Source organism: Miscanthus floridulus, chromosome 8 (assembly GCF_019320115.1).
Source record: "Miscanthus floridulus cultivar M001 chromosome 8, ASM1932011v1, whole genome shotgun sequence".
Lineage (NCBI taxonomy): Eukaryota > Viridiplantae > Streptophyta > Magnoliopsida > Poales > Poaceae > Miscanthus > Miscanthus floridulus.
The window spans coordinates 111,419,582-111,425,008 of NC_089587.1; the positions used below are offsets into that span (position 1 = coordinate 111,419,582).

The window sequence follows — 5,427 nt, forward strand, 5'->3', positions numbered from 1 at the left end:
CAAAATAACTGGACAGTGGAATCTTCACAACTCAAAAGAATTTGACAGCACAAAATGTTTACTGACTAAAACCATGTAGATGATCTCATAAAAGCATCATTATCTTGAGTCACTCTTGCACCATTGATCTGGTCCTTCCAGGTGCTGTGATTTGTTTAATTTTAATGAAGCTTTTCTGAGAGCACTTCACTAGTGTTGTCAAACTGGACAGCACATCTTTTGTCTTTGCAAATTGAGATCCACATGTCTCCAAACTAAGGGTTCACATCTCATGCTAGTGAGTTCACACAGCTCACATTACAAGCACATAAAACTTGATGGTTTTTGCGGCGAATGCTGTTTTGTTGTGAGAGAGAAACACTGTACCATGGCTGATAAGCCGAGCTGATAAGTTCAAGCGAACATAGCTCACATTACAAACACTTAAGACACAATTTCAGTGAGTTAACAGCTCACATTACAAACACGCAAGACACAATAGTCATGTCAGTGTGCATGTCTCATGGGCCATGGCTACCGGAGATGGACGTGACAACGCTCGTGGCTGTGAGAGACGGCGACGGTTGCCAATGCTGCAAATGGAAGCGGAGGTGTTCATCGAGGACGCGGCTGCGCTGACCACAACATCGAGCAAACGGCGAAGGGATTGCGCATGTGCGAGCTTGATTGCCCCAATCTGGCGGGTGCCCAAGCCGAGACGCCGGCGAACGAGATGCAGATCTTGCTGGTGCGGTTCCCTTACAATGATGAAACAAACAAATCAAGCAAGTGATCAAGTAAACAACGATTCTGTTTGTGTAATGATCCTTCAACCAAACAGAATCTAAAAGTTTATTGATCAACCGATGAATCTTGCCACGTCCACGTAGGTTCAGACTACCGCGCGTGTGGAGCTTCATGATTCCGAACCCGTCCTCTGGAATCTACCGCGCTTGTGAAGCTGCAGCTGCACCGAATGCATCTTCCGCGCCACTGCGCTCCATATCATCTGGACAGCATCACCTGACCGCGAAGGGTACTGGTACTCGAAGTGGCGAGTCTGTCAGTTTTAGGGTTGTTAGATATGTTCATCGGATCGGGACGGATTTCACAGAGAGATTGAGAGATAGGTGATAAGTAGCAAACCGTCAAACGCCGTAGTTGTTGAAGCTCCGGCCGGGGTTTCGTTGGCGGACGCCATCTGCGCGTCGGCAGCGACGGTCGGTGGAGAGGGAGTCGGCGCTGTGGCGTCCTCGACGGCGGCGTGAGCGTCGGGTGGCGTTGCCGGCGTCAGTGGTACTTCCCGTCGCTGGCAGCGCCCCTACTTTCGATCGGGTCTAGGGTTTAGGATGTCGGTGGGGTTACTGGCGGCGCGGTGAACCTTGTATCGCGAGCCCCGGCCCCCACCTTCCTTTATAGCGCTGTGCGACGGGGGCCCACCAACCATGTAGGGTTGGGCGCCCCCGATCAAGGCGCGAGGACAAGGCCCAGTTAGGCCGTTGGGCCTAACTGGTGGGAGATCAATGCTAACATTCTCCCCCTTGATCTCTCATCTATTCTTCGTTCTTTAATTTCATACTCAAAACTTTCAATTCATATTTTTCTTGCTTCCATCCTATTTCATCACAGATTAGTGCATAGAACTGTCCCATCGTCACAGCAATTAGTGCCGTTAGACTAACAGCCACAATACAATTCTCCGTTTTGAAATGTAAACTTTCTTTGGGCCCTTCGTATGTTCGGGAATCATAGGCTTTCCCTTAAACCCATGCCGGCTACGTGTTCTCTGAACACGTTGGGTGGTAAGCTCTTTGTGAGCGGATCCGCGAGCATTTTCTCTGTACTTATGTGCTCAAGATTTATTATATGATCCCGAACTTTATCTTTCACAACATAGTACTTTATGTCAATGTGTTTTGCAGCACCACTTGACCTATTGTTGTGAGCGTACTGTACCGCTGGATTGTTATCACAATACAATCGCAGTGGTTCATTTATATCATCAATCACTTTCAATCCGGGTATGAATTTCTTCAGCCAGTTCACCTGCCCCGTTGCCTCATAGCATGCTACAAACTCGGCATACATTGTCGAGGATGTAGTTACGGTTTGTTTGGAGCTTTTCCACGATATAGCCCCTCCTGCGAGAGTAAATACATATCCTGACGTGGATTTTCTTTCGTCTCCCGCATAATCAGAATCTGAATACCCCTCTATCTGTAGGAAATCAGATCTTCTATACGTAAGCATGAGGCCTTTCGTACCCTGCAAATAACGCAGGACTTTCTTCACTAATTTCCAATGTTCAATTCCTGGATTCTTTTGATATCTGCCAAGTAACCCGGTAACAAAAGCTAAGTCAGGGCGTGTACACACTTGAGCATATTGTAAACTTCCAACAGCTGAAGCATACGGTACCGCTTTCATTCGGTCAATTTCATATTGGTTCTTGGGACACTGATATTCCCCAAATCTATCGCCCTTGACTATAGGAGCAGGTGAAGGACTGCACGCATGCATACTAAATTTCTTCAGGACCTTTTCTATGTATGCCTTTTGCGATAATCCTAGAACCCCTTTTCTCCTGTCTCGGTGAATCTCTATTCCTAAAACGAACAAGGCCTCACCGAGATCTTTCATATCAAAGTTCGAGGACAAGAATTTCTTCGTTTCCATTAGTAGATTTATATCACTGCTAGCAAGCAAGATATCATCCACATACAAAATTAGGAATATGTACTTTCCATTCCTGAACTTTGCATAAACGCAATTGTCCTCAACATTTTCTTCAAACCCAAAAACTTTTATCGTTCTATCAAACTTCAAATACCACTGTCTTGAAGCTTGCTTCAATCCGTAAATTGATTTCTTTAGGCGGCATCCCATATTTTCCTTTCCTTTTACGACAAAGCCTTTCGGTTGTGCCATATAAACATTTTCTTCCAAATCCCCATTTAGGAAAGCCGTCTTTACATCCATTTGATGTAACTCCAAGTCATAGTGGGCTACAAGTGCCATTATAATTCTGAAGAAATCTTTACATGAGACTGGAGAAAACGTCTCATTGTAATCAATCCCTTCTCTTTGCATGAAGCCTTTCGCCACGAGTCGCGCTTTAAATCTTTCTATATTCCCTTGGGAGTCATATTTCGTTTTGTAGACCCATTTACAGCCTACTGTTTTGGCTCCTTTAGGAATATTTTCTAAGTCCCAAACTTTATTGGTACTCATTGATTTCAATTCATCTTCCATGGCCTTAAGCCACTTTGATGAGTGGTCGCTTCTCATGGCTTCTTCAAATGAGGTGGGATCGTCCCCCATCTGACATTCTTTAGTTTCATAAACTTCATAGTCATCAGTAATAGCTGATCTTCTTATTCTTTGAGATCTTCTAGGTGCTTCCGGCACTTGTTCCACATTGGGCTGTTGTAGTTCTTCCTCATGTGCAACATTTGGTTCTATAGTTTCCTCAAGAACAGGTTCCTCATGTTCATTCATTGTCGCCACGGGAGAACTTGCAACAGGTGTTAGCACTACAGTGTCCTGCACTGTCGGTGCAACAGTAGCAGGTAGCGTGAAGAATGGTTCTTCAACCATCGGAGTGGGTACATATACCCGCTTCTCCTGTAGGCTGATTTCTCGTGCTACCATGCTCCCCTTAATCATGTTATCCTCCAAGAACACAGCGTGTCTTGTTTCTACAATCTTCGTATGTCTGTCAGGACAATAGAAGCGATATCCTTTCGATCTTTCTGGATAGCCAATAAAATGGCAGCTGACTGTCTTGGAGTCTAACTTTCCTATGTTTGGGTTAAACACTTTTGCCTCAGCTGGACAGCCCCACACACGCAAATGGTTAAGTGAGGGTTCCCTTCCTGTCCATAATTCATACGGTGTTTTAGGCACCGATTTACTTGGTACTCGATTAAATATGTGAATGGCGGTTTTCAGTGCCTCCATCCATAAACTAATCGGTAATGTGGAGTAACTCATCATACTTCTTACCATATCCATTAAGGTACGGTTACGTCTTTTAGCCACTCCATTCTGCTGAGGCTCCCCCGGTGTGGAGTACTGAGCAACTATGCCATTTTCCTGTAGGAACCTTGCAAATGGTCCAGGAATTTGGCCATATGGGGTATGTCGCCCATAGTACTCTCCACCTCGGTCTGATCGTACTATCTTTATTTTCTTATTGTGCTGGTTTTCAACTTCAGCTTTAAATATTTTGAATTTATCCAATGCTTCCGATCTTTCTTTAATTGGATAAATATTGCCATAACGAGAGTAGTCGTCTGTGAATGTTATAAACGAGTCATAACCATCCACACTTTTCACAGGAAAAGGACCACATATATCTGTGTGGATTATTTCTAAAATTCCTGTGCTTCGTTTGGCATCTTTCTTAATTTTCTTGACATACTTTCCTTTGATGCAATCAATACATTGCTCTAAATCTGAAAATTCTAAGTGCGGGAGAATTGATTCCTTAACCAATCGTTCCATTCTTCCCCTCGAAATATGGCCCAAGCGGCAATGCCATAATTTCGAAGAGACAGTATCAATTCTCTTCCGCTTCTTAGTTACATCCGTAGATGGGGAATCATTCACATTCTCATCACATACATTGTTCGCATTCTCAGCAAGAGATAATAAATAAAGCTTGTCTTGTCGGAAGGCAAGACCAACACATTTATTATTAACCAGTATCTTACACTTGCCATCACCAAAATGGCAATCAATTCCATCATCATCAAGTTTCGAAACACTTATCAAATTTCTACGCAAAGAGGGAACATAAAGTACTTCTTTAAGTCTAAGTACAAAACCATTATTCAATTCTAAAGAAAAAACTCCAATGGCTTCAACATTGGCTTGCAGTCCATTTGCAACTTTAATCGTTCTTTCTCCTCTTTGCAAGGTTCTCGTCCCACTTAACCCCTGTAAAGAATTTGCAACATGAGTAGTTGCTCCTGAATCAACCCACCAAGTGGATTTATTATAACATAAATACAGAGATTCATCTACAAATGTAATAAATTCATCACCTTTCTTTAGCAGAGATTTCAGGAAGTATGGACAATCCCTCTTGTAGTGTCCCTTCTTGAAGCAGTGCTTGCACTGATCTTTTTCAGCTCCACCATACTGCTGATTCTCAGAATCCTGGGGTTTCTTTCCCTGTGAACTGGAGGAAGAGGACTTATCCCACTTAGGTTTCCCTTGTGGTTTAGAATTCTTGCCATTAAAGTTCTTTCTTTTGTTGTCCTTCACAAAATGAGCAGATTCACCTTGTGAGGACTTTATCCTCTCCTCTTCTTGAGCACACATTGAGATGAGTCTTTCTATGCCCCATCTTTCAGGCTGCATATTATAGTTCACAATGAAGGTGTCATATTCTTTCGGCAAAGAAGCAAAAATCAAATGAATTAGGAAATCCTCCTCCTTCAA

General features: G+C 43.4%; 1 long non-coding RNA gene across 1 annotated transcript; it reads right to left on the reverse strand.

Annotated features, from left to right (window-relative positions):
- Nucleotides 1–4,708: 4,708 nt before the first annotated feature.
- LOC136473268 (uncharacterized) lies at nt 4,709–5,427 on the reverse strand. The gene is made up of 2 exons (XR_010762560.1): nt 5,028–5,427; nt 4,709–4,920 (listed from the first exon to the last, which is right to left on the reverse strand). It is a non-coding gene; the product is annotated as an uncharacterized lncRNA (long non-coding RNA).